This window comes from Palaemon carinicauda, unplaced genomic scaffold, assembly GCF_036898095.1.
Source record: "Palaemon carinicauda isolate YSFRI2023 unplaced genomic scaffold, ASM3689809v2 scaffold54, whole genome shotgun sequence".
Taxonomy (NCBI): domain Eukaryota; kingdom Metazoa; phylum Arthropoda; class Malacostraca; order Decapoda; family Palaemonidae; genus Palaemon; species Palaemon carinicauda.
The window spans coordinates 416,365-439,745 of record NW_027171805.1 but is presented as its reverse complement, the minus strand read 5'-3'; the positions used below and the strand labels follow the sequence as shown (position 1 = coordinate 439,745).

General features: G+C 38.5%; 1 long non-coding RNA gene across 3 annotated transcripts; it reads left to right on the top strand.

The window, feature by feature from the left end:
- The first annotated feature begins 256 nt into the window (after positions 1 to 256).
- LOC137637117 (uncharacterized) lies at positions 257 to 22,586 on the top strand. Of its 3 annotated transcripts, none has more exons than XR_011043401.1 (4): positions 257 to 456; positions 4,880 to 5,009; positions 6,830 to 6,959; positions 22,347 to 22,586. It is a non-coding gene; the product is annotated as an uncharacterized lncRNA (long non-coding RNA). The 3 variants fall into 3 exon arrangements; XR_011043399.1 differs by having other exon boundaries at positions 4,877 to 5,009; XR_011043400.1 differs by having other exon boundaries at positions 4,877 to 5,009; positions 6,827 to 6,959.
- Positions 22,587 to 23,381: the final 795 nt, after the last annotated feature.

The window sequence follows — 23,381 nt, the reverse complement described above, 5'->3', positions numbered from 1 at the left end:
TTGCTTAAAATAGCCTTAGGGAAAAATAATAATTGTCATTTATTATGATTATTTTAACTTTAATAGTAACACACAAACACACACACACACAACCCCCACACATACAAACATACATTTTAACTCTTCTAAAAAGTATATTAACCCCCCCCTCTCTCTCTCTCTCTCTCTCTCTCTCTCTCTCTCTCTCTCTCTCTCTCTCTCTCTCTCTCTCTCTCTATAGATGCTATAAAATCGGTATTTACTGTAGTAAATATTAGATAATTAAAAGATTTAAGCTTAAATTCCTCCCCTGGAGAAGTATTGGAACTACTTCTTTGCGCCATTTGTGACTGACGCCCACCTCCTCCTGTCTAGCTGTGTCAAAACTCAAAAGTCCCCCTTTCTACAGTGTCTTTAGCTGCCATTGTATATAGATTTTCCCGTCAGTATAACCGTGATAGGATTGGCTAATTACAGGTAATTAAATTTCTCACGTAATTGTGGTAATTCATTGCAATTAAACAAATTAACTCCGAAGTTGTCACCAATTCAATATGGCTGCCACGTGTCAAGCAAGCCGGCAGGCGAGCCAAGAGTCAACTCGAAATTTTTTGGATTTGGAAATTATGCCTAAGGTATGTATAGGGCCTCTGTAAATTTCAGTCTTGTATATTTGTATAAGTTGGAAGTGTCTTGTACTGTGAAGTTTCGTCATTTTATTTGATACAGAAATGTCTTCTGGTACCATGTGCAGTATGGGGTCACGTGCTCTATGAGTGGCTTTTATAATTTGAGTAGATAAGTAATTGCGCTAATCAGTTTAAATCGGGTTTGTATTATTTTCGGAGCCTTTGTAGTTTGCTGGGACAGTGAAAAACCACATTTTACAGACAAGAACATCACCTAACCTTACCTTACCTTACTTAACCTAAGGTTCTCCACCTAACCTGACCTAGGAGCCGTAACCTTAGACTGCTGTACTCTTATCTTACCTGTCCCAACGAACTACATTCACCCCAGCTGATCATTAAGGTTTTTGTAAAGATTCACCAGCCCTAAAAATCGATATTCTCGGGTATCAGACTTAACCTGGCTTTATTTATCGGTAAAGATTTACTGTATTACAGATTCTCATTTCGATCAGAAAATATGTCTTCCTGTAGTATATAACGGGATTTGACCGAATTTCAACCACAAACCAACAACAACCAATTCTACTAACTTTAAGTATCCGAACTGGTTACTGTTAATACGGATGAAATGAAGGTGGAAACCGGTTTAATCACATTATTTTCTACAGGAAAACATTTTCTGTTGAAATGTTTAAATGTCTTTTATATATATTTTGTTAAAATTTTTAAATATGACTTGTTCAAAATCCGGTATTATTGTAGTGTATTACAGGGCAATGTAACCTAGTAAAAAAAACTACTTTTTCTTATAGAGAAAATTACGCTCTCTTGGAAAATGACACGTTCCTGTCGCAAATTAATAATTTCAGAAATATATATATCTATCCTACGGTAATGGAGGACCCCCAGTGGGAGCTCTGGGTTTTGGGTGGGAAAAACATACTGGGGAAACGATGTATAATAGTAAAACAAATACTTTCTTCTCTATACATTACCTTCTTGGATTTATAATAATTGGAGGAAAAGACAAAACAGTATAACTGGATAAACTTTGGAGGCGCCGTTGCAAAGGTTATGCCTCATGAAAAAATACAGTAACCAGTACTGTCAATGTCTGATGTAGATTAAATGTTAGCATTCCATGCTAACATTAGCACGCTCACGCACTTACGTTCGTACATACCAGTTTTCGATCTTCTGCGCAAAAACCCCGCCTCCCTGCGCAGAAACTTTTCCCCCACCAATAGGATTTCTTCTTCCCTAACCGTGAAATGTAACTTCGTCTCTCTACCAGCTCTTCAAGTCTATTACGTGATTTCTTATGTAATACCCCCGTATACATATTACTTTTGACCCTAGAATTACTCTTTATGATCCTATACCTTATAAAATCAATCATTTTAATTCCCATTCAATATTATTTATCATACATCGCATTTTATCTTCCTATATTGGTTTTATTCCTTTTGTTATTTCTGTCACACCCCGATTTCACATAAATACTTGCTCTATACAAGTTTCTCTATCCAATTCATTCATGTTTACCCTCTAGACTCCGTTGTTTTCCCGTTAACCAATCACGAACCTGTACGTATTCAAAGTTTTCACAAAGGGGGTTGTCAGTTGATATTTCCCTACCCCCTTCCTCTAGCTCTTTAAGTGGTCTATTCATACCCCTTCCGCCGAATCCTATTCCCTGGAAACCTTTGTCCTAGTAAGGTGTCCTTCATTTCAAGCGAGATTTATTTTTTCGTATTTTGCGATGGAGGAAGTTATAGAAACTTGTAATGGCTGCAGTATTCCATACCTAAAGGCATTTGCTGAATTCCATGGTGATTTCTATGATTCTTCATCCAATGTTGATAATTTCCTTAAAGCATACGATGTAATTCCTCAACGTTTACAGTGCCCCAAGTGCCGTTCCCTCCTATCTTACAAGAAAGACATTCACGTGTTTTATTGCCGTTCCCTCCTATCTTACAAGAAAGACATTCACGTGTTTTATTGTAATACCAAAACCAAGATACCTAAAACCAAAAATAATCGTCGCTGTGGTTATACTGTTACTTCTTATAAAGGTACATTTTTTGGAAAAAGTCGCCCACCCCCATGGTAGATAATATTTAAAGTTAAGCCGTCAGTCTCACCCTCCCGTGTCCCGCAAGTTTCGACGTCCCCTTCATAACCGTAAGTCATTCAACTAAAGTCATTATGTGTGTTTTGTGACCTGTTAACTTCTAGGTTAGGTTAGATGGGTTTGTTAGGTTCTGTACCCTTTTTGTACCTTTTTATATATTTTGTAAAGTATTTGGAACAATTCATTAAAGTACACATGACAATATTACCGTAGCATTGCTACCGTTAGCAATGCCTTTGTAACGTTGTTAACACTGTGTATCATTGGTAACGTTGCTTATTTTAACATTCCCAGTACTTACGCGAGTTTTGTGACCTGGGAACTCCTAGGTTAGGTTAGGTGGGTTTGTTAGGTTCTGTACCCTTTTTGTACTTTTTATAGATTGTGTAAAGCTTATGTGGAAAAATTATTTAAAATACGTATGGAAATATCTAGCATTATTATCGCTAGTAATGTCACCGTACCGTTGGTAACGCTGTGTATCATTCGTATCGTGTCTAATTTTACCGTTTTCAGTAAATACCTGAGGTTGTGACCTGTCAACTACTAGATCAGGTTGGTTTGTTAGGTTCTGTACCCTTTTTGTACTTTTTATATATTGTGTAACCGGTAATATTATAATAACAATCCCAGACATCATTGGTAACACTGTATCATTGGTAACGTTGCTAATGTTATCGTTCGCAGTACATTCGTGAGTGAAGTGACACCGTTGAACAAGTGCTTATATTTAAATATTTTAACACATATGTGACAACAGTGATTATATTTAGCCATTTTAACAGAAAATATGTGTTTTCCTGTAGAAAATAACGTGATTTAACCGGTTTTCACTTTCATTTCGTCCTTAACAGCAACCAATTCGCAACTTAAAGTTAGTCGAATTGGTTGATCTGTTTGTTTGCGGTTGACATAAAGGTCAAATTCAGTTAAATCACGTTATTTACTATAGGAATACATATTTTCTGGTTGAAATCACACCCTGTAATACAATGCAACTCTACCGAAATTTGTTGAACATAGAAATTGTTATAGTACAGTTCAGTGCTAACGAGTAGAAAATGGGTTTATACCGTTTTCTTTGCCAAGGCAATTTTTTTTTGGGGGGGGTTTACTTTAAATGAATGATCGTTATTGTTATTACAAGGAGATTCACCAGCCAAAAAGATCGATAGTCTCGGGTATCAGACCTAACATATCCTAACCTATCCTTTACCTTATCTTTAATAGCTGTTCTGGGGGTACAGTAGTTTGACGACATGTTCCTTCATATAATAGTTTTTAAGATGCAATGCACAGATGTCCATTTTCTGTAAATTAGTGGAATTAATTATAGGAGTGTCATGAAATGTTGAAAAATAGAATTATGAACTGTAATCGGGTAGTGTAGAGGTGGTTGAGTCATCGGAGGTTTGTCGGCTAAAATACTTGGCTGCTCGGCTTACACACAGAGCATGATGCTCATCTCTTGTCAGTACAGAGGCGAGCCAGGTGTTGAGTTCCTCATGAATGGCAGAGGCAGGGGATGGTGGCATTGCCCTAGCAAGCCGGGCAATGCCCTAGAGACTGACTATAAATACATAGGATCAGGGAGGGCCTGGTAATGGATGCTGATGCCTCAGTAGGTTGACCTATAGGCACCCCCAAATCCCCCAACCTTAGTTCGCAAGGATGGTGAGGTTGCAGCTACTAACGGAACTAACGAGTTTGAACGGGACTCGAACCCCAGTCAGCGACGTTACCAAATAAGGCTAACACAATCCTAAAATAAGCAAGGTTCTTATATAGTTTAATTGCTAGCGAAAATGAAATTCGCCATAAGAAATGGACGAGCGCTAGCTAGCTAGCTTGTCTTTTTCTGTATATTTAATGTGTGTTGGGTCATAATAACTTACGTATCGGTCGATTTAAATGTGAAGTATGTTTTTTACTCTGTCCATTGTTTACATTTGAGAGACTGGCGGGATATCAAGAGTTACGTTCTTCATGGCGGAATTCAAAAAGAAAATTTTATTCAATATTTATCTCGTTATGTCTTTATCTGCCAGGTAAAAATTATTATACGTATTTTAATGTTCAGTTTCTTTTTTTCAATGATTAGTAAACTAAAGTGTGCTTATTTTTCCAGCAGTACAAGAGGTCTAATTCCCTGCTTCAAGCCGCCAAACTGTACCCCCACCCATCTACGTTTACGACAGGGTCAGTGACAGTTCTTCGTTTGTCAACGGAAGACCCACAGCCTTTGACCTGCCGAACTTAAGGTAAGGATTTATTTGTGAATTTGTGATTTCGCTTTAGTTTGTGACCTGGTAAGGGGGTTTGGGGGCTTGCCCCCGGCTAGGGGTTGTAACCTGGGAAGGGGGTCCGGGGCTTGCCCCGGCTAGGGGTTGCGACCTGGGAACTACCAAGTTAGGTTAGGTGGGTTTGTTAGGTTCTGTACCCTTTTACAAATCTCTAATGTGTTAAATAATCATAGTTTGCATATGTTCAGCCACTTACATGATCCATATATTTTTCCAACCTTGTTATCTTGTTCTTATTTTCCATTTCTGACCATTATTATTGCTGTAAATCTCTCGTTTATGACCTTCCCCCACCCTTAAAACCCTGGTATCGTACTGGGGCCGCCCATAATTGTCTATATAATGGGGTCCAAAAACTCATGAACTGGTGGTTTGCCCCGACAATCAAAGTAAGAAATGCATAAAACACATAACTAGCAGGAAAAATATATGGATCACGTATTTGACTAGAAATTAAAGTATCTTATATTTACTGGTGGACCTATAGGCGCCACCAAATCCCCCAACCTTAGGTCGCAAGAATGGTGAGGTTGCAGCTACCAAAGGAACTAAGGAGTTTGAGCGGGACTCAAACCCCAGTCAGCAACGTTACCAAATTGGCTACCACAATCCTAAAAAAAGCAAGGTTGATATATGTTAGTTTATTGCTAGCAAAAATGAAATTCGCTATAAGAAATGGACGAGTGCTGGCTAGCTTGTTGTCCTTCTCTGTATGTTTAATGTGGGCTGGGTCATAATAGCTTACGTATCGGTCGATTGAAATGTGAAGTATGTTTTTTACTCTTTAGTCCATTGTTTGCATTTGAGAGACTGAAGGGGGACTTACTGTACACACGTTTTATTTTTCCATGGAATGCGGAGCTTTCTGTGCATTTACAATGACATATGTCAGGTGGTTTTTTAAAACTAATTAACAGCTTACAAGTAGTTCTTCATGAGTTCCCGTATGTTGTTTTACAACACCTATCCCCACCCGCTTTTTTCTTTAGTTTCATCATGGCTTCCGTTTGCCAAGGTTGTTGTCTGAGGGAGTGGGAGATACATTCCCTCTTTTTCAGAGAAAATGAAGGGGTATATGAATTCCTACAGAACCATGGAGTCATCCCTTCAGACATTCAATGCCCTTCCTGCCAACAGCCATGTGTCTTTAGATCTCAAGTTAATCAGTGGGCTTGTAATCGATCAGTCAAGGTTGCTAAGAGGGGAAAGCGTCGTGCATGGGGTTTTTCCGTAACCGCATTTAAGGGCACTTTCTTGGAAAAGGCTCACGTTCGAGCATGGGAAATACTGCTGTTCGTGAATCATTTCCTTGAAAGGGCCTTTTTGCACGATGATGTCACCTATAACCTTGGCTGGACATTACAAACTTCGGTTAACTGGATGTCTTATTGTTCGGAAGTCGCGGAAAATTACTGCCAGAACTTGCCGGGTATTGGTGGGCCTGGCAGTGTCGTCGAGGTGGATGAATCCAAGCTTGGGAGGACAAAATATAACAGAGGTAGGACTTTGTCTAGGGTGTGGTGTTTGGTTGAATGGAGCGGGAGAGCAAAAAAATGTTTTTGGTCCCTTTGGTGGACCAACCAAGAAATGCCGAGACCCTTGTGCCCTTGATACAACGTTATATTAAGGCGGGTAGCGTAATCCACAGTGATTTATTTTATTCAATATTTATCTCGTTATGTCTTTATCTGCCAGGTAAAAATTATTATACGTATTTTAATGTTCAGTTTCTTTTTTTCAATATTTAGCAAACTAAAGTGTGCTTATTTTTCCAGCAGCACAAGAGGTCTAATTCCCTGCTTCAAGCCGCCAAACTGTACCCCCACTCATCTACGTTTACGACAGGGTCCTTGACAGTTCTTCCTTTGTCAACGGAAGTCCCACAGCCTTCGACCTCCCAAACTTAAGGTAAGGATTTATTTGTGAATTGTCATTCCACTTTAGTTTGTGACCTGGTAAGGGGGTTCGGGGGCTTGCTCCTGGCTAGGAGTTGTGACCTGGGAAGGGGGTCCGGGGTCTTGCCCCCGGCTAGGGGTTGCAACCTGGCAACTACTAAGTTAGGTTAGATGGGTTTGTTAGGTTCTGTACCCTTTTACAAATCTCAAATGTGTTAAATAATCATAGTTTGCATATGTTCAGCCACTTACATGATCCATATATTTTTCCAACCTTATCTTGTTCTTATTTAGCATTTCAGACTTATTATTGCTGTAATTCTCTCGTTTATGACACCCCCACCCTTAAAACCCTGGTATCATACTGGTGCCGCCCATAATTGTCTTTGTGACCTGCCAGAAGATGTGTGGTTTTAGCACACAAACTCCACTATCTGTGCTTGCAAGAAGATGAGTCTCCTACTCTAGTGGAGGGTTAGAGTAGGAACAAAAGGAAATAAATATCTCGGGCTGGGATATTTCGATATCACCTAGTGGGAAGGAAGAGGTTTGCCTTCGTGGAATGCTAGTGTTTCACAAACACCAACTTCATTCCTCAACCACATTTATTCCTCCCATTTTATAGGACCATGTAGTTTGACTCAAGGTGTAACAACTAGCTCTTACAGAATGATGCATTTCAAAATGCATACTACAAACAAGGTCGTCGTTGAAGTTATCAGAGTTGATGTTATCTTCATATTGAAGTCTTGTCATTGCATTCGTCAAAGTCGTCGTCATTGAGTTCGTCTAAGTCTTCGTCGTTATCATCAGAGTCGTCTTCATACGTAATTTTTGCATGAAGAATTTATATTTTTTTCAGGAAATCTTATAATTTTTTTTTTCAGAACTTAATCAGGAAAAATTGAATCTTCCTAATTTTTTTTAGCTACCACCACTTTTTTTTTTAATTCATTAAACTTCATATAAGAAATATGTGTTACTTCTCATTTCAGACTACGATCTACTGTACATGGTGATCCCAGCATCATTGCATGTTGGAAAGGATATTTTATGATGGTTTTCGCCATCACTCACCTTATTCCGTTCGGAACATCGGAAAACGCCTGTAAGCTACTCCCCGTTCCGACTCTTTTTAACCTTGGGATTTAGGTCGAGAATCCTCGGCCTGAAGGACAAGACTCCTGAGGAACGTGAGAAACGAACGTAATGGAACCCTGACCTAAGGTTATCATGCAAGGGATTAACCGGTTGCAGACCTACCGTGAGGTATTAGGAGTACCTGCGATAAACTCTCCCAGAAGACATTGCAGAATCTTGCAATTAGTGTTCCAGAGCTCTTGGAAGGTTTTAAGAAAAGGGCTATCTATAAAATAAGGAATAGGGAGTTTTAACCCAAATATTGTGTTGAAGGCTGATTTATATATTAGCCTGTTCTATAATGCTGGTATTTTTTAGTATGATTTCGGAGGACTTTATTCGGAAGAAAATGTTCTTCATAATTGTGTTATACTGTAGTTAATTTACTATTTTTTCTTTCAGAGTATTATCTACAAAATGATAGAAATGAAAGCATTATTTTGTAAATGATCATTTGTTCCGATATGGTATACTTTAATGCTCTGCATACTTAGGAGGTCCTGGAATCTCCTAGTCTTGACTAGAAAAATTCAAGCTATCATGTGATCTGCTAGATGATGTCTGATTTAAGCAAACAATTGCCGCTATGATGTGACCTGCCAGAAGATGTGTGGTTTTAGCACACAAACTCCACTATCTGTGCTTGCAAGAAGAGTCTCCTACTCTAGTGGAGGGTTAGAGTAGGAACAAAAGGAGAAAAATATCTCCGGGTGGGATATTTCAATATCACCTAGTGGGAAGGAAGAGGTTTGCCTTCGTGGAATGCTAGTGTTTTACAAACACCAACTTCATTCCTCAACCACATTTAATCCTCCCACTTTATAGAACCATGTGGTTTGACTCAAGGTGTAACAACTAGTTCTTATGGATGGATTTCAAAATGCATACTACAAACAAGGTCGTTGTTGAAGTTGTCGTCGTTGAAGTTATCGAAGTTGATGTTATCTTCATATTGAAGTCTTAGTATTGCATTCGTCAAAGTCATCGTCATTGAGTTCGTCTAAGTCTTCGTCGTTATTATCAGAGTCGTCTTCATATGTAATTTTTGCATGAAGAATTTATATCTTTTTCAGGAAATCTTATATATTTTTTTTTTACCTTTTTTTTCAGAACTTAATCCGGAAACGTTAATCTTCCTAATTGTTTTAGCTACCACCACATGTTTTTCTAATTTATTAAACTTTATATAAGAAATATGTGTTACTTCTCATTTCAGAATAGGATCTACTGTACATGGTGATCCCAGCATCATCGCATGTTGGAAAGGATATTTTATGAAGGTATTCCCCATCACTCAACTTATTCCATTCGGAACATCGGGAAACGCCTGTAAGCTACTCCCTGTTCCCACTCTTTTTAACCTTGGGATTTAGGTCGGGAATCCTCGGCCTGAAGGACAAGACTCCTGAGGAACGTGAGAAACGAACGTAATGGAACCCTGACCTAAGGTTATCATACAAGGGATTAACCGGTTGCAGACCTACCGTGAGGTATTAGGAGTACCTGCGATAAACTCTCCCAGAAGACATTGCAGAATCTTGCAATTTAGTGTTCCAAAGGTCTTAAAAGGTTTTAAGATAGGGCTATCTGTAATATAAAGAATAGGGAGTTTTAACCCAAATATTTTGCACTGCATACTTAGGAGGTCCTGGAATCTCCCAGTCATGACTAGAAAAATGTAAACTTATCATGTGATCTGCTAGATGATGTCTGATTCAAGCACAATTGCCGCTATGATGTGATCTGCCAGAAGATGTGTGGTTTTAGCACACAAACTCCACTATCTGTGCTTGCAAGAAGATGAGTCTCCTACTCTAGTGGAGGGTTAGAGTAGGAACAAAAGGAGAAAAATATCTCCGGGTGGGATATTTCAACATCACCTAGTGGGAAGGAAGAGGTTTGCCTTCATGGAATGCTAGTATTTCACAAACCAACATCATTCCTCAACCACATTTATTCCTCCCATTTTATAGAACCATGTGGTTTGACACAAGGTGTAACAACTAGCTCTTATGGATGGATTTCAAAATGCATGCTACAAACAAGGTCGTCGTCAAAGTCATCGTCATTGAGTTCGTCTAAGTCTTCGTCGTTATCATCAGAGTCGTCTTCATATGTAATTTTTGCATGTAGAATTTTATATCTTTTTCAGGAAATCTTATAATTTTTTTTTTTACATTTTTTTCAGAACTTAATCCGGAAAAATTTCATCTATCTAATTGTTTTAGCTACCACCACTTGTTTTTTTAATTTATTAAACTTTATATAAGAAATATGTGTTACTTCTCATTTCAGAGTACGATCTACTGTACATGGTGATCCCAGCATCATCGCATGTTGGAAAGGATATTATATGAAGGTTTTCGCCATCACTCAACCTATTCCATTCGGAACATCGGGAAACGCCTGTAAGCTACTCCCCGTTCCCACTCTGTTTACCCTCTGATTTAGGTCGAGAATCCTCGCCAGGAAGGACAAGACTCCTGAGGAACGTGAGAAACGAACGTTATGGAACCCTGTAAGGTCGTTCTGCAAGTGATTAACCAGTTTCAGACGTACCGTGAGGTATTAGGAGTACCTGCGATAAACTTTCCCAGAAGACATTGCAGAATCTTGCAATTAGTGTTCCAAAGCTCTTGAAAGGTTTTAATATTAGGGCTATTTATAAAATAAAGAATAGGGAGTTTTAACCCAAATATTTTGCACTGCATTCTTAGGAGGTCCTGGAATCTCAGTCTTGACTAGAAAAGTGTAAACTATGATGTGATCTGCCAGAAGATGTGTGGTTTTAGCACACAAACTCCACTATCTGTGCTTGCAAGAAGATGAGTCTCCTACTCTAGTGGAGGGTTAGAGTAGGAACAAAAGGAGAAAAATATCTCCGGGTGGGATATTTCAACATCACCTAGTGGGAAGGAAGAGGTTTGCCTTCATGGAATGCTAGTATTTCACAAACCAACATCATTCCTCAACCACATTTATTCCTCCCATTTTATAGAACCATGTGGTTTGACACAAGGTGTAACAACTAGCTCTTATGGATGGATTTCAAAATGCATGCTACAAACAAGGTCGTCGTCAAAGTCATCGTCATTGAGTTCGTCTAAGTCTTCGTCGTTATCATCAGAGTCGTCTTCATATGTAATTTTTGCATGTAGAATTTTATATCTTTTTCAGGAAATCTTATAATTTTTTTTTTTACATTTTTTTCAGAACTTAATCCGGAAAAATTTCATCTATCTAATTGTTTTAGCTACCACCACTTGTTTTTTTAATTTATTAAACTTTATATAAGAAATATGTGTTACTTCTCATTTCAGAGTACGATCTACTGTACATGGTGATCCCAGCATCATCGCATGTTGGAAAGGATATTATATGAAGGTTTTCGCCATCACTCAACCTATTCCATTCGGAACATCGGGAAACGCCTGTAAGCTACTCCCCGTTCCCACTCTGTTTACCCTCTGATTTAGGTCGAGAATCCTCGCCAGGAAGGACAAGACTCCTGAGGAACGTGAGAAACGAACGTTATGGAACCCTGTAAGGTCGTTCTGCAAGTGATTAACCAGTTTCAGACGTACCGTGAGGTATTAGGAGTACCTGCGATAAACTTTCCCAGAAGACATTGCAGAATCTTGCAATTAGTGTTCCAAAGCTCTTGAAAGGTTTTAATATTAGGGCTATTTATAAAATAAAGAATAGGGAGTTTTAACCCAAATATTTTGCACTGCATTCTTAGGAGGTCCTGGAATCTCAGTCTTGACTAGAAAAGTGTAAACTATGATGTGATCTGCCAGAAGATGTGTGGTTTTAGCACACAAACTCCACTATCTGTGCTTGCAAGAAGATGAGTCTCCTACTCTAGTGGATGGTTAGAGTAGGAACAAAAGGAGAAAAATATCTCCGGGTGGGATATTTCAACATCACCTAGTGGGAAGGAAGAGTTTTGCCTTCATGGAATGCTAGTGTTTTACAAACACCAACTTCGTGGAATGCTAGTGTTTTATCAACACCAACTTCGTGGAATGCTAGTGTTTCACAAACACCAACTTCATTCCTCAACCACATTTATTCCTCCCATTTTATAGGATCATGTGGTTTGACTAAAGGTGCATCAAGTTTCTCTTCTTGGTGGATGCATTTCAAAATGCATGCTACAAACAAGATCGTCATTGATGTTGTTATATTCGAAGTCTTAGTTGTCTTCGTCGTAATCATCAGAGTCGTCTTCATATTTGATTTTTGCATTTAGAATTTATATCTTTTTCAGGAAATCTTATAATTTTTTTTTTACCTTTTTTTTCAGAACTTAATCCGGAAACGTTGAATCTTCCTAATTGTTTTAGCTACCACCACTTGTTTTTTTAATTTATTAAACTTTATATAAGAAATATGTGTTACTTCTCATTTCAGAGTACGATCTACTGTACATGGTGATCCCAGCATCATCGCATGTTGGAAAGGATATTTTATGAAGGTTTTCGCCATCACTCAACTTATTCCATTCGGAACATCGGGAAACGCCTGTAAGCTAACGTCATCATGCAGGTGATTAACCAGTTGCAGACGTACCGTGAGGTATTAGGAGTACCAGCGATAAACTCTCCCAGAAGACATTGCAGAATCTTGCAATTAGTGTTCCAAAGCTCTTGAAAGGTTTTATGATAAGGGCTATCTATAAAATAAAGAGTAGGGAGTTTTAACCCAAATATTTTGCACTGCATTCTTAGGAGGTCCTGGAATCTCTTAGTCTTGACTAGAAAAATGTAAACTTATCATGTGATCTGCTAGATGATGTCTGATTCAAGCACAATTGCCGCTATGATGTGATCTGCCAGAAGATGTGTGGTTTTAGCACACAAACTCCACTATCTGTGCTTGCAAGAAGATGAGTCTCCTACTCTAGTTGAGGGTTAGAGTAGGAACAAAAGGAGAAAAATATCTCCGGGTGGGATATTTCAATATGACCTAGTGGGAAGGAAGAGGTTTGCCTTCGTGGAATGCTAGTGTTTTACAAACACCAACTTCATTCCTCAACCACATTTATTCCTCCCAAGGTCGTCGTTGATGTTATCATATTTGAAGTCTTAGAGTTGTCATCGAATTCGTCAAAGTCTTCGTCGTCATCAGAGTCATCTTTATATGTAATTTTTGCTTGTAGAATTTTTTATCTTTTTCAGGAAACCTTATAATTATTTTTTTTACAAAGGATACGGCTTTTAGCATAGGTTAGGTGGGTTTTTTAAGTTAGTTTCTCCCGTCAAAATCATTTTTAGAACGACGGCCACAGTTCAGAATATTCCAGTTTTCTACGAACTCGATTTTAGAATGAGGGCCACAGTCTACCCCACATTATAATATTCCCATTTTCTATGAATGAAAACGGATCTGGCAGTCACCCTACAAAGGCTCCATTGAATGTATTTTTTTTTTTCCATTTTGGCCTTTTTCGTCTTTCAGTTTAATGAAATTGTAACCGCCATTGTTTTTCAATTTTTAATTACTAATTATTCATTGTGTGGGAGGGTGGGCTGTGCCACCCTAGCAGTATCAGCCAAACTCGATTGAGTCCCTTGTCAGGCTGGGAAGAGCATAGAGAGATGTCCCCTTTTTTGTTTCATTTGTTTGATGTTGGCTACCCCCCAAAATTGGAGGAAGTGCCTTAGTGTATGTATGTATGTAATTATTCATTCATTTGTAGATGTATCTAGGATTTTTTTAGTATTTATTCTCATGTCTTTAAATGTTGTAGTAAAATCTGGTTTTTCGCTTAGTAATAAGTGAATTTGATGTTGAGTGAACAAAAAAGGTCAATGTTTTTAATACTTATTTTATTTCTACAGGTAATTCTTCACAGTCTGCAATACAGTACGTCTTATTCAAGTTGATCTGACTCTCAAGATTTGAAGTGAATTTCAAGATTATGCTGACGTCATTTGCATCAGGAAGAATTTAAGCATCTTTACTCAGTTAACAAATATGGTAGAAATTTTCTTATCACCCTATGTGGAATTTTAAATACATTGGCTTGATAATTTTTTTTTTTCTTAAGCACCGCATTTAGAGTTCAGTTGTCTTTTAATTTCTATGTAAACTCATTGCCTTCATTCAATAAAAGTTATAGGGTATCTAGTGTGGTCTTAAGACCGGCAAGTATGAAGTTATGCTACTTCACACTCATTACAAAAGATTGTTCCAAATCAATGATTTGTCTAAATGTGAAGCATTTATAATTGGTCTGTTCACAAACCTCTATGTATTGGTTACCCTTGGGTGTCTTCACCCTTATTACTGGAAAGGGATACTAATTGTCAAAATTTATTGTTACCATTTTATTTGTAAGAAAATTGGGTCTTTGTCTTTAACCCTTTTACCCCCAAAGGACGTACTGGTACGTTTCACAAAACTCATCCCTTTACCCCCATGGACGTACCAGTACGTCCTTGCAAAAAAATGCTATTTAAATTTTTTATTGCATATTTTTGATAATTTTTTGAGAAACTTCAGGTATTTTCCAAGAGAATGAGACCAGCCTGACCTCTCTATGACAAAAATTAAGGCTGTTAGAGCAATTTAAAAAAAATATACTGCAAAATGTGCTTGGAAAAAAAAAAAACCTCATGGGGGTTAAGGGTTGGAAATTTCCAAATAGCCTGGGTGTAAAAGGGTTAAAAATCTTTTGATTTGAAAGTTCCATTATTTTATTGAAACTTCCTGGAATTCATTTGCTATTTATTCTAAAACCAGGAGCCCTTTTAATTAGAGAATGCCTTGATGAAGTCGGTGAGCTTCAGCACGGCACACTTGATGGGCAAGAGGGCTCTTGAACTTGGGGAAATTGCTCCCCCAGTTTGAATCTAAATTTCTCAATCATCTTTTTCTTCCAATATTAATTTGACCTTCTCCTAATTTTATAAACTTTCTTTCGTGTTGCTTTACCAACTCCACGAGAAAAATTTCCCTTATATATGTATATATGTATTTATTGATTTTTCTTTTTCTTTTGGCTTGGATGTTTCTACATCCATTATAGCTGCTGGCACGGATGGTTATATATTTGCTATTGAGGTAGTAGGTTGGCCAAGGCACCAGCCGCCCGTTGAAATACTACCGCCAGAGAGTTATGGGGTCCTTTGACTGGCCAGACAGTACTACGTTGGATCCTTCTCTTTGGTTACGGTTCTTTCTCTTTGCCTACACATACGCCGAATAGTCTGGCCTATTCTTAACAGATTCTCCTCTGTCCTCACACACCTGACAACACTGAGGTTACTAAACAATTCTTCTTCGCTCAAGGGGTTAACTACTGCACTGTATTTGTTCTGTGGCTACTTTCCTCTTAGTAAGGGTAGAAGAGACTCTTTAGCTATGGTAAGCAGCTCTTCTAGGAGAAGGACACTCCAAAATCAAACCATTGTTCTCTAGTCTTGGGTAGTGCCATAGCCTCTGTACCATGGTCTTCCACTGTCTTGGGTTAGAGTTCTCTTGCTTGAGGGTACAATCAGGCACACTATTCTATTTAATTTCTCTTCCTCTTGTTTTGTTAAAGTTTCCATAGTTTATATAGGAAATATTTATTTTAATGTTACTCTTCTTAAAATATTTTATTTTTCCTTCTTTCCTTTCCTTACTGGGCTATTTTCCCTGTTGGGGCCCCTGGGCTTATAGCATTTTGCTTTTCCAGCTAGGGTTGTAGCTTAGCAAATAATAATAATAATAATAATATTGCTGCCCTGCTTTGACGAACTGGAGAAGGTGTAGTGGTTGGGAGGTATTTGCATTCAAAGTTATATGTGAGAGTATTGGATGATCTCAGCCATCCCGAAGATAGTTTGGACCTTTTTGGAGGAACTATTCTCAAGTGTTGGGTCTTCGGAATCCAGGGGGATCCAATGCTTGGAGTAGGACTCTCAGCTTTTGGCCGGAAGCCCGTCATTAAAGATATGGGGAGGATGATTCCATAGTTAATTGGTCCCAGTCCTAACAGGCGGGTTCAGCTTACACGTGTGCCTCTATATCTGTTTTGATGCTATCCTTCGGGTAGGGTATGGAGTGGACCATCTGGGAAGTATACTCTCATTGTGCCGATAGTGGAGAGTGCAAATTTCCTATCTGACGTGTGATGGCTTAACATTCTCGAGCAGGTACATCAAACAAACCCTTTTCTCTCTCTCGTCTAATGGATTCTTCAAGTAACGAACCCCCATCCCCTGGATACGCTGACTCCCCCGGCACTGTTGACGACCTCTGCTAATTCAATTAAGGAAAATTTTATTGACGACCTAGGAACAAAAAAGGACCCTTCTACTAATGTTTTAAAACCAATTTAATTGGGTAATAAAGGGAAACTTACAATCCTTCTTGTTACCCAAATTTCAATAAAGCATTCAGATGCTATGGAGTGATAAAAGAAATTATAATGAAACTTGAAAATGAAAAATGGCATTCATGGATAACTTAGAATAATCATGAAGAAGCATTCAATGCAATATGTAACATCAATGATATCAAAATTAATAATTTAATGTCATGGGTGCCCTATGTGATAAGATACCAAACAATTTGGATGTATATAGACCTGCTGACTGGTTTGAGAAGGATATCGATATAACTATACTCCCCCAAAGAAAGCTAAAACCAACAAGCCACTTGTTGCCGATCCTAAAGGGAGTAATGGAAATTGTTTTGAAATTAGCAAACTAATTCAGAAAAAGGTAGGAACCATTGCACCAGGTGATATATCTCGCTTTGGGAAAAATAGCTTCCTAATCCATGCAAAATCATACACGCAATCAGTAATACTGTCTGACCTTAAGACAAGCAGTGATGAGGATATGTTAGATGTCAAACCCCACCTAAATTTTACTTACGGAAGGGGAGTAGTCTTCAATAAAGATCTGTACGAATTTATAGAAGAAATACTAGCCCTATGCCCATTAACAGTGTGGAAAGTGCATAAGATTCCTGGGACGTCGATTATTCTTTACTTTCCAGGATGCTGATGTGCCTTTCCACATCGTTATTGAAAATGAAAGAATTAAAGTTAGACCTTTCAAACAAAAGCCCTTACAATGTTTCAAGTGTTTCAAATTTGGACATCCTTCTAAAGTTTGTAAAAATGAAAAAATGTGTAGCATCTGTGCCAGTCCTTATCATGGAGAGTGTACACTTGAGCCCAGCTGTTTGAATTGCAATTCAAACCATAAGTCAACTGACAGGAGCTGTGAGATTTATAAGTTTGAAGAAGCAGCCCTCAACAAATCCAGCGTAGAACACATAAGTGTAGAACATGCCAAAAGACTACTGAAAAAAACCAAACAGCTATGCAAAGGCATTGAAATCAAGAGAAAATATACCACAGGAGACATCGAACCCATATAGTGCTGCCAGTAATTCCAAGAAAAGAAATATATCATCTAATGATGGTAGAGTTTTACGTGACAAGGTAAGCATATTGCTTTCCAAGGCTTTGCCACAGTGTATTAAAACTGCGGCGCTGCCCACATCTATACAAACTTCATCCCCCATTAACAGCAATATAACTAACCTCTCTGTCCGTGTCCTTGCCTGATTTGATGGAGGTTCCACCCGAAACCAAGTTACCAGGTGTACCTGTGGTGAGGAGGGTGCTAAAACCTGGCAGGCCCTCACCACCTATAAATCTGAAAAGAGAGGTAACCCCTTCTATCAGAAATATTATAGTTATGTCATCAGATAAATATGTTTTGTCTGTTGATGTTTGTAATCAACTAGAAGACATTTTAAGTAAATCAGAAATTCAGGTTGAGGTCCACCATCCCTTTCAACAATTGGATCAAAAGGACAAGAAAAGCTCAAACTCAAAACCATATTTATCAAGACCCCCTCTAATAAAACCACCAGGAAATAGCATTAGATCAAAAATTGCCAATGGGAAGACTTCATCTAAAAGCTCTTCCAAAAAATAAACCTTAGTTTTTTTCCTCCATTTTGCATTGGAATTGTCAGGGTTTAAGGGCCAAATATGAAGAACTTGAGCTCCTGGTTTACAAGCATTCCCCCATAATTGTATGTCTACAGGAAAGTATGCTTGATTCTAATACCCCTTGTCCTTGCGAAAATATTAGTTATAGGACACCTTATGATCACGGAGTGGGGAGTCATGGCGGAAGTCTCATATACGTTCGTCGAGGTGTTCCTTCCCCAAATACCTTTATCTGTCCGTACACCTTTGCAGGCAGTGGTTGTACAGATTGATATAGGGAGAAAATATACAATATGTTCGCTGTACTTGCCTCCAAATGATAACATATCGTATGATGATTGAGTAGAGGTGATCCAACAGCTCCCTCAACCTTTTCTTTTACTTGGAGATTTGAATGGTAGACATCCATTGTGGGGTGATGTTTTAGCAAACACCAGGGGCAATATTATATCATCAATTGTGGAAAACGAGGATGTCGGACTCCTTAATACAGGAGAACCCACACACTTCCATGTACAGACAGGTACCTTGTCATGCATCGACCTTTCAATTGCAAGCGCTCAACTGCCTCCTTGATTTCGATTGGAGGACATTGGATGATTGACATACTGGGATAGATTTCATGAGCTAAGTGAAATAGAAGGAAATGCAGAACAGTTTGAAAATATTGATCATGCAATAGACTTACTGAATGGAACCCTTCATACAGCAGGAGTTAATTCCATTCCCAAAACAACAGGGTTATTCAAACGACGACCAGCCCCGTGGTGGTCTTCAGAACTAACTGCCCTGCACAGAGCCACAAGAAGGTCTTTAACTCGACTGCGCAGACACCGCACTGAGGGCAATTTGATTCTATACAAGAAATGTGGAGCACAGTTCCGTCGTGCCATGAAGGAAGCTAGGCGCCAGTCATGGGTGTCTTTAGTTTCCTCCATTAACAGTAGAACACCACCATCTGCTGTGTGGAGGAAAATAAAAAAGATTGCCGGCAAATTTACCCCGAACCCTCCACCAGTGTTGAAGGTGAACGGTCAGTATGTGACTGAAGCAAATGATGTCAGCAATGCCCTGGCTGAACATTTTACAAATGTATCCAGCAAGTGTGAAGGAGCTCCTGGTTACCAGTATAGGAGCAACGAAGAAAAGAAAATTTTAAATTTTGTAACAGGAAGGGAAGATTCATATAATTCTCCTTTTACTGAAAGAGAATTTGATTCCGCTCTTAATAGTAACGATACAGCCCCTGGACCCGATGGAATTCCATATGCAATGATTAAACATGTACATTTTATTACAAAGCTATTTATTTTAAGCATTATTAATAGAATATTGCATTATCATAGTTACCCAAGTGTTTGGGAACTAGCCATTATTTTAGCCTTTTTAAAACCCTGTAAAGACAAGTTTTTAGCAGCAAACTATCGTCATATTGCATTGACATCTTGTTTATGTAAAATCATGGAGAAGATGGTCAATGCAAGGCTGATGTGGTACCTTGAAAAGAAAGGTATTTTATCACCGATTCAGTGTGGATTCAGAAAAATGCACTCAACAACTGATGTGTTAATACAAGTCCTCTATTTGTGAAGCCTTAGCTTCCAAACAGCACCACGTGACAGTCTTTTTTGACCTTGAAAAGGCATATGATACCACATGGAGATATGGTATACTTAAAACTATTCATGAACTAGGATTAAAAGGAGAACTACCACTATTTATTCAGTCATTTCTTTCACATAGAGTTTTTCAAGTGAGAGTGGGGGATACTCTATCAGAGAGTAAGTGCCAGGAAGGAGTTCCTCAGGGCAGTGTGCTGAGTGTAACCATATTTGCACTAGCAATTAATGGGATATCCTCAGTCATTCCCTGGGATGTTCTCTCAACACTATTTGTGGGTGATCTCCATATCATTTACTGGAGCTAGAATAGCAATGGTAGAGAGAAAAATCCAACTCTCTATTGATAAAAAATTATCCATTGGGCCGATATGAATGGATTTAAGTTCTCGACAAGTAAAACTACCATTGTCCATTTTTGTCATATCCGGGGAGTACATCCAGACCCGGATATATACATTAAAGATCAACGGATACCATGTGTATCGGAAACCAAATTTTAGGTTTGATATTTGACTGTAGACTTACATGGGTTTCTCACCTAAAAGCGCTAAAAGCTAAATGTGTTGAAGCTCTGAATCTTTTAAAAGTATTGTCCCATACATCATGGGGGGCAGACCGCAATACTATTTTAAAATTATACAAGCCCTTGATTTTTTCCAAAATTAGTTATGGATGTGAAATATACTCTTCAGCAACCCCAAACAGATTAAAGATGTTAGATTCAATACATCATGCTGGTATTAGATTGTCTACAGAAGCTTTTAAAACCTCGCCTATCCCAAGTCTCCTTGTTGATGCTGGGGAGTTGCCTCTAGACCTTCACCGAATGTCTTCCATTATTCGGTATTGGTTTAGATTGCAAAGACTCCCTAACTCTCTAGGCTTTCAGACTGCAAGTCTTGTGAGGCACCCAACATACTTTGAGATGCCCCCAAAATCTCCTCAACCCTATGGCTTTCGGGTGAAACGATTATTAAACAGTCTTGATATAATTAGAATTAAGTTGCTTCCATTTAAGGTATCATCAACGCCTCCATGGAAATTACCAGAGATATCTTTTTGTAAATATTTTATCGGAGATAAGAATATGTCAGACCTAGAAGCCAGGTCTCTTTTTAATGAACATGTTAAAGAACATAGAGGATCAACTTTTATCTATACTGATGGCTCCAAATCTGATGCTGGCGTTGGATTTGGAGTACATAGTAATGGTTTTAATTGTACAAGTGCACTTCCTCTGACCGCTTCCATATTTACTGCCGTACTGTATGGCATATTAACCGCTATTGAGAAAATAGCGTTGGAGAAGGAGGGTAATTTTACAATTTTTGTGATGCAAGGAGTGTCTTTCAAGCACTAGAAGTTTTTAATTCTAGCAACCCTCTAGTTTTAAAGATTTTAGAATGGCTTTTTATTATTGGATGGAGAGGTTTAATGGTTAGATTTTGTTGGGCTCCAGCACATGTAGGTGTGTGTGGGAATGAGAAGCCAGATTCACTGGCTAAGAAGGCTGCATCCGAGTTGCTGCCAAGAAGGTATCCCATTCCCTGTAATGATTTCTTACCTGACATCAAGAAATTGGTTTGCAATAAATGGCAACAGCAATGGGATAGCCTAGATGGCAATAAAATGAGAGGTGTAACAAATGTCATATCTCCTTGGAGGTATATTATGATGCCCCGAAAATGGGAAACGTCTCTTTGTCGTCTCCGTATTGGTCACACTCTGTTGACACACGAGTTTCTGCTTAAGAGCCAACACCAACCGTATTGTGACGACTGTTTAGTACCTCTAACAGTGAGGCATTTGTTGACAATGTCCCATAGATATTTGTTTGAGGCTCGAGGTGAGGGTGGCAGGTTCATCCTTGCCAAGATCCTTGGAAATGATGTGTCCTACTATGCAAGTGGCATTTTTAGATTTATTTCAGAAGCAGGTCTTCTGAAAACTATTTAACTTTTATGACATTCAACTTTTAAGATTTTAATTAAATACTTTTATTTTTATTTTATTTTATTTTTTATTTTTGTATACATAAATTAAGTGTTACCGGCGTCAATGACCTTAGATGCCTGGAAACTATAAATCAATCAATCATTAGAAGGATGGAAAGTGAATCAGATGAATGTTCTAATTTCCAGCCACTTACGTAATCCATATATCTCCAACTACATTGTGTTTATTATGCATTTATGACTATCATTACTGCAAATCACTCATTTTGGACATTTTTCGCACCCAAAAACCCTGGTTTCCCCACTGGGGTCTCCCATAATGCTTAGAGTGGTGTGCCCCAATCATGGTTGGAAATGCAAAAGAAAAAAATAAAAATAAAGGAAGCGAGTGGAAAAAGTATATGGTTTGGTATTTAGCTAGAAATTAAAGTGTCATATATTTACCCAGATTTTTTGCTCTTATAGCGTGTATTTGAATGAAGTATTGTATGTTTTTCTCTCCTTGCTGTTTGAGATTTTCCTCCCAGAGCAAAATTTTTATTCAGAACCAAACATTGTGGGAGTAGCCTTGCCATTCACATTTAGTTCTGGTTTCATAGTAAGGACACAGCAAATGATAGACTTTATTATTCTGATATTCTAATCAATACAAGTACTTTAATATAATAAAACCAAAGAAATTAAGAATTATTTGATAACTGGGTTATATTTTTCAGGTTTTTGGTACATGCAACATGAAAATTGCTGACACGGGAAGGGGCCTGCCACTTAAAGAAAGCTGACACGGGAAGGGGCCTGCCACTTAAAGAAAGCTGACACGGGAAGGAGGATCCCAACTTTGAGAATTTTAGGACGGTACTTCCACTCTAAGACCAATTAAAAAAGTGTCTAGTTCAACCCTCTGTGAGTATATATACAGGTGACTGGTACCACCCTCTACCCAAGCTATGGGTAGAGTTACCACCTTGCACCAAAAGTCTTAATTTGCTCCCCGTTTTGATAAAAAAGATATCCTTATATAAATAACGGAAGGTTTGTATTAGGGAAAAATACATTTGTTCCGTAACTGGAATACAAACCATGCTTTTTATTAGGGGTTATACTTTCGGCGGAGCTGAAATGACAAGCCATTAAAATCTAGCGAGGGTTAACTACCCACACCGCTAGTTAGCGGGGTTAGGGAGGGTTAGCTTGCTACCACTCTCGTTCACACACCTGTGATTTAGTCACTTTACTTTTGGCTCTGATCGAAAGCGGTTGTTTCCTCTCCCTCCTCGCCTATTCTGGACTGCCATTGTCTTTTAACTTACTTTTTTTTATACTTGTATATATATGAAAACATTCTTAATGTTTATGTATATGTGTATAGAAATGTGATGTTTCCTTTTCAGTGTTTGTGCTGTGTGTGTGATACATATACGACAACGACACTTGAGTACATTAGCAAGGTCAGCACAGTTCCACTTCGTGGGGAACAACCTTTCCCTCTCTGGTCCATCGGTCTTCTCGTCGGCATATAATCGTTAACTCGGCCGCCGCAGGGGAATTGTCGTCGCCTGGACCCTCTTCATTCAACTATTGTCTTTGCCTTATCCTTTTTCCTATGGGAAACATGGATTTCTGAGCGAAGGGAATATGGCCTTTCAAAGAATGACTACGGTCTTTCTCTTCTCGAGGTCCTTCACCTTTACAACAACAGTGTTCTATTGGGGAAGCTCCTTGCCTGTGCGCGGGTTAGGTTGCTCTTCTGA